A 7,495-nucleotide genomic window follows, 5' to 3' on the forward strand; every position below is an offset into this window, starting at 1 on the left:
TGTGCTAATTAAAGGTCCGCAGAAATCTTGACCAGTCCTTGAATATAAAACAATTCCCAATTAACTTACAGGCTGCTAAATAATAATTAAACGGGAAAAGTTGGTTAACACATGAAAAAATTGTCATTCCTCTAAAAGAAGTGCCAAACGGTTGTGGACGAAGTTAACACACTTATCACGACCATACATACATACATAACAAATCAAAAACATTGACTTATAATAAAAAATATAATCACCAAGCTGCAGGGTTTGCACAAGTGGGAAGAGGATTGGGTTTATTACATACATCAACTTGGTAAGAATTTGCAAACACACCTTGTGATGTAACTTGACCATTACTTGCCGTATAATCGTCAGCTGGATTACCGTTATAAGCTCCACACAATCCATTTAACTTAAAGAATTTAGTTCAATTTTAACAAAGGGAGAAAATACAACATATGTTTAAAAGGTTTTTTTTATAAAAGCGAACAAACTCATACGTAAATTACCAAAATACCTCGTTTTGATAGTCAGGTGATACACCGATATTTAAAATATACAAAGTAAAATCAGTATGTAACCCTTGGTCAGTAATTAAAGAAACTCGGTTGCCTACTGTTCTAATAGCAACACCACCTCTATTGTATCCCACTACTTTCTGTCCGTTAACCTAATAAAAAATAACCAAGCTGTTGAATTAAGACTGCTAAAATTAACTTAATATATATTTTAACAACATATTTTAAATTTAATGTCTTTTTTCGAGAGAAAAATGTGAGTGGTTTTGTAGTTGCAAACTAATGGTATTCAGAAAAAAAAACACAATTTAACCAAACAAAATTAAATATTTACATGTATTATATTCGGTGTTGTTAAGCGAATATTTAGCCTTCCTCCTTTTAAAGCTATTTCAACATACTGGACAACTGAAACATGAGCCGTAAAGGGAATATTCTTTGTAGTTATTTCAAACCACCTTGGATCATCTAAGGCAAGCTTGTAAGTCTTAGCAGCGTAATATCTACACACCCCTTGGAAGTGGTACTGTGTCTTGTCAAATGTAACGTAATGTGGATCACCGTTTATATTACAGAACGGCATAACTAGAAAATTAAACGTTGAATATACGGTCAAAAAGTCAATTATCAGATATCACAAATCTTAAACGGTTGATACAACACCATTAGATTACACAAGGCAAAAGAAAAACAGTAAAAATTTAAGAAATTAATTGATTATCAATGCCAAATTTATTTAATACAAAAAGACAAGTTTTTATTAGCAAAATCTATATTTTTTACCAAATAAAAAATGTAATTACTTACGTTCACATTGTTCTCCATTCCAAGCATACAACGTCGTACATTCACAACTAAAAGATCCAGGTGTATTCAAACAAATAGAATTTGTTGAACAGAGGGCTGATGCACATTCATTAATATCTAAAAAAGTCAATCAATTATGTTTTTAAAAGTTGTTTAGGATATTATTGGTCTGTAGAACTTAATATGCCCTTTGTACAAATTTCTAACTTATGGTGTCAACAATTCAAAAATTTTAAACTTTCTGGATTCTGAATACATAGAGTTATAGATAACAACATCAACAAAAAGTTAAAGTAAAATACCATCACAAACTGCTCCTGATCCTGTGTAGCCCTTGTTACAAACACAATGTTGAAAGCCAGTTTCTTCTTTTACACAAGCTGCATTTTCGTCGCATTTTGAATCATTTTCTCCAAGCTCACATTCGTTGTAGTCTTAATGAAAAGTAAATCAAATAAAGCACTTGACTTTATAATATTTAGAGATGGTTTGTATAATGTTTGTCACCTTTAAAACAGTCTTTGTATGGACTATAATTTGTTAATAATATTTTGCATAAATAAATGTGATTAACTTGTGAATTCTTAAAGTATGGAATAGCAATGTGTTAATATTGTAACGAATCCGCCATCTTGTTGTTTATACTAAATGTTATCAGTTCCTAGTCACGTGTTTACACCATTAAGTCGCGTACTGACACTTCTTTATCACGTGCTATGTATCACGTGATTTGTTAGTTAACTATTGAAAATGTAATTGCGCGTTAGTATTCGTGGTACAAGCTTGTAAACGGTTGTTTCTGTATCTCTTTGCAATAAAATACTCTAAGATTAAAACGGTTTTCATGTAAAAGACTATTAGGCAAATAAACGTTACAATACTCATCAAAATTAATATATATAATAACCACATTTTTTACAATAAATAAAGTTGTTTTAATTTCTTAAATACTTGTAATTTTTCCATCAATAATTTGATAAACTCGGTTAGCGTTGAGACCTCCTTCTCCATCTTTAGCACAGGTGGTAGCTTCTCCATATTTGTCATATATTTGATCCGCTGTTGCAGATCCGTAACATTGACCACCATTCTGTAGAAAAAATAATACGTTAGTATTGTTAAGCAGAAATTAAAAAAAAATTGTAAATACGATGATTTGTTTTAAATATATACGAATTTCTACAAATTCAAAGCTTTGTAATTATTAAGAGATTACCAAGCACTTTAAATATGGGAATCCATTTTAAACATATGCTAATATTTAAAATGATTTAAAAAAATATGTACATAACAAATATGTAACATTTTTACAAAAATGCACAAATTTAAAAAATAACTATAGGTTCATATATTTTTTTTAAATCAAATAAATATGTTTTCAGTAACAAAATTAAATTTTAAGCTTAAAACCTGAACAGCAAATGCAGGGTAACCCTTTGAGTAAGCAACTGCAGCACATTTAGTTATTGGATCTGTTCTTGTATTGTAAGCTCCATCTAACAACTCACTTGTGCCCTCTAGTGAAGCTATTGCATGGGTTGTTGAGTCTTTGTAGCAGCCCAAGTTTTTAAAAGTCACTAAAAATAATTTAAAGCCTAAGTTGCCTTTTACTTATAAAACAAAAACTGTTGCAATTTTTTATTCAAAATCACAAATAAAAACAAAAACAATAATAACAAATAAATTATTTTTGTCAAAATTAAAAAACGAAATAGATTATTCTTAAGTTAACCAATATGATTGTTAACTTAAAATGATAAAGCATGTCATATTACCACTTATATCTTGATGGGAAGCTTTGTCCGCGTCATTAAAAGTAACATCATTATTGGCATCAACAGTTACTTTAATTTCTCTCGTAATTTCCAAATCGGGTTTACCTTTAGATATAAAAACATTTTCAATTATAACATCTAAGTTTAATACTATTTACAACGTTATAGATACGGTTAAAAAACTTTTTTTTTATTAGTTTTAAATTTTTAGTCTAAAATATATGTTAATCCTTGTTATGATCTGTTTTTTTTATAAATTAAGGTATCTTTAAATATTTATTATTACCTCGTTTAAAAATATTTCATAAAACTTAAACGATTTGTAAAAACCAAATTTAGCATATCTTAAAGGACACTTTATCATTCAACAAGTTTTGTTTATTGTACAAAATAAATAATTTTTTAATTAAACCAATCACCTGTGCCCCTTATAACTTTGTATACGCTGCTTGCCCAATCACCCCCTTTTCCATTCACACATATGTTAGTTCCACCATACTTGTCGTAAGTATCAATCGCATCTCTTGATCCGACACAATATCCTCTATCCTAAATTTATTTTAAACCTATTTTTCTATTTGCGTTTTATATACTTAGGCTAAGAATAGAGTAGTTTTTATTTATGTCAAAGCATTATTTTAAAATAATACTAGTACAATATTTAGTTTAAAATATTCGACTTATATAAATTCAACTTTCGAAGCACGAGTATATAATAGAAAAACATTCCAAGCTTCACTTATTAATTTTTTTGGCTGAAAGAGTGAAGTAATAACATTTGTAAGATAGATTAAAGACATACTTGTACTGCAAAAGCTGTGTAATTTTTTAGATAAGCAGTAATAGCACATTTCTCAATAGCTTCAGCTCTAACCCAATAAGCACCAGCGAGCAAATAATTTGTTCCTTCCATTGTTGGAATTGCTCTATCTGCAGCATCTTTCCAACAACCAAGAGTTTGGTAGGTAACTAAAACAAAAATCAAATAAAAAAATACATAAAATTCGAAGTATGTTTTATTTTAACAAAATTATGACTAAAAACAACCGGTTTTAAATAACAATTATTTTCAAAGTTTACAAGCAGAATCAACTGCGGCATATATGGCTTTCTTACACCTTCATAGTTAAATGCATATGTACCCATTACTGAAATAGCTCTTCAAATTGTGTCGGATTAAGGTCATATATTATTTGTATACCACAAACAGTTTCATCAAATTAACCCAAGAGATTAAAAAAAGTGTTTACAAATCATTTAAAAATATATTTTATTAAGGATATTTCAATAACAAATGAGTAACAAATCCTTGAAAAACCAGTAGGCTACATTTTTTAGTAAAATGGCTAATTTTAATCTGAATGTATTACTTTATATAAATAAATAAATAAATAACCTGAGATAGGATATTGCTTAACATCACCAGTATTAAGAATTACACCAATAGGGCTTATTGAAACTTGCATGTGATCGGTTATCTCCTCAATTGGATAATCTAAAGTAGATATTAATATAATTGTTATTTTAAATTAAAAATTTATTCAATAAATTAAAGTAGAACTATGTGTAGCTGAAATAAGTTTAGTATTGAAAAGATAAGATGTATATTGCACCTTAAAACATAGATGTTATATAGTTGCAACCATAGCATAACCGTATTATTGTGTTAATTAAATTTAAAATCGATTTTAGTTTATATTTGTCAAACTACAAACTTGTTCGGTTTCCATCTAGAATCTCGTAAACTTGAAATACCCAAGTTCCTCCTTTTCCATTATCAGGGCATGTGGATGCCTGACTATTTTTGTTGTAAGTATCTTGTGCTGTAGCAGATCCATAACATTGTCCACCAAACTTTAAAACATAAATCCGACAAATTATATCGACATATTTCGTAGAACTTAAACTAACTACTATCGCCTTGAAAGCAATAATATGAAAAAAAACGTTATTTTAAAGTAATAACTTAGTGAAAGGTACGTATGAAGCAAATACCTTAAGACCAAAAACAGTGTAACCTCTGGAGTAAGCAAGAACAGCACATTTTTGAATGGCATCCGTACGAACGTTATAAGTTTCCTTTAGTATATAACTTGTTCCTTCCATGGTTTCTAAAGCACGCACGCCTGTATTGTCATTCCAACAACCCAAGTTTTTGGCAGTTACTAAAATAAAACATTTATATTGCAAACTAATTTTAATAGTTTATTTATTTTACTTAATGTGAACACAGCTTACTTTCGATTTTTTTAACAGTTAAGTAATACCTGTAGCGTACTACTTTTTAGACATACGAAGCGTAGTATGTGTGTGTACGTTGTACGCATGTTGTTTTTGCCTTTTTCCTAATTACTTTAGCGCCGCGCTGTTTATCTTATCTTTCATTCATTCTGTATTTCACCGTTAAACTAGTAAGACGTTTTAATTTTTCTATTTAACTGCTACATACCTTTAATATTTTGCTTTGTAACAAATCCAATATCTGATATTTCAGTTTTACCATCTCCATCAACAGTAACGTTCCTTTCAAAATGCATTTCTGTAGGTATACCTAAAATAAAAGTCCAGAGCCACAAATTATTACAAAAATACTTATACTTAGGGGATATAATTTTATATAATTTATTTGAACATGCTGATTAAGTTTTATTTAAAGCAATTTTATTTAAAGATCTACTGAACAAGCTTATTTAAAATATGGTGTCACAAAATTTAATTTGTTAAAATGAAATAAAATAGTTACCTGTTCCGTTTATAATGGTCCAGACTCGATTAGAGGAATGACCACCCTTACCCCACCCATAACATCCACCTAAGCCGACTTTATCACCATAGCTCTTGTAGGTTTCAATTGCATTAGCCGAACTGGAACATGATCCGTTGTTCTAAAAGTAAACAAGTTTTATAACAATATGCTTAGATACATGAAATGTTTAAACGAATTAAATATCACGTTTTTTGACTTCTCAAGTCTTTTAAAATTTTAAATAAGTTAATCCAAACAATAAAGTTGAATATTCTTACCCAGAGACCAAATATTGTGTAGCCTTTCATATAAGCAGCAGCTGCACATTTTACAAGAGCATCTTTTCTAGTATAGTAAAAGCCATCCAAAAGATAAACTCCTTTGTTTTCCAGAGTCGGGATCGTTCTTTCGTGAGCAGAAAGCCAGCATCCAAGATCGGCAAACGTAACTAAAATAAATAAAAAGAAAATTTATTACGACATTTAAAAACGAAAATGTATAAGAACTAAAAAAAATCAATTTACAAAATACCTTCAAGATTAAAAGTATTGGCAACATCAACATTTGAAAGCCTGTTCAACGCATTTAAGGATACATCTATGTGATCGGTTATAACTTCTCTAGGTAAAACTATAAAAAAAAAAGTCAAAAACAATATGTCACTATTGCAAATTTATTATTTTTTTTGTAAAAAAGAAACAATATTTAAATTTTTACTTTTATCAGATGCGTCGACAATTCTGTAAACGCGATTAACTAGATATGTTCCTTTTCCAGTATTAGGACAAAGTGGTGAAAGCCCATACTTGCTATAAGTTTCACCAGCATCTGCCGATGATACGCAAAATCCTCCATTCTGAAAAAAAAATTGCTTTATAACAAATAAATAAAAAATTACTTTTAAATAATATCATTTTAATTAACAACTGCATTTACTTAAAACTAGAACATAATGTAGTCGTTTCTGCAATAAGCAAATAGATTAAACACTGACCTGAACTCCAAACCAAGAGAAACCTTTTATGTGGGCAGCAGCAGCACATTTAACTACAGCATCTGTTCTTATTGAATAAGTATCGGATAAAAAGTAGATTGTATTCTCCAATGATGTCATTGTCCGAACAGCGTTATCTTTCCAACAACCAGCATCAACATAATCAACTGAATTTAAATTTAACATTTTAACAGTCAAATTTACTTGTATTTTTACTTTTAATTATTTAGTATAAATAATACCAATCAAATAAAAATAAAAAAATTCTATATATTGTAAACTTGTTTGTTCATGCAAAACTCTATATCCAGCTGGTTGGATTTGGTGAGGCTCATAAAAATTATATCCGATCTCTAATGTGTTTGAAATAAGTCGAGGTGGAAAACCTATAAAAAATCAAAAAACTGGTATAAAAAGACAGTAAATTATTTGTTTAAACACTTTCGGAATAAATTAGTTGTTTAAAGTTAAATTTTTTCTTTCAAGTTTTTGCCAATCTAGAGTTTAATGTTATGTTGCGTATATGTGCTCTTTATTCTGACTGCCTAAGAGTATACGCCGATACAAATTGGTTTTACAAAAAATTAAAAGTGTTAAAACCTTCGCCCGTTACAAGTTCATAAACTTGGTTGGCTCCTGCTACTCCACGGCCCTCGCCTGGCCCACAAGT

The sequence above is a fragment of the Corella eumyota genome, chromosome 4 (genome assembly GCF_963082875.1).
Source record: "Corella eumyota chromosome 4, kaCorEumy4.1, whole genome shotgun sequence".
Lineage (NCBI taxonomy): Eukaryota > Metazoa > Chordata > Ascidiacea > Phlebobranchia > Corellidae > Corella > Corella eumyota.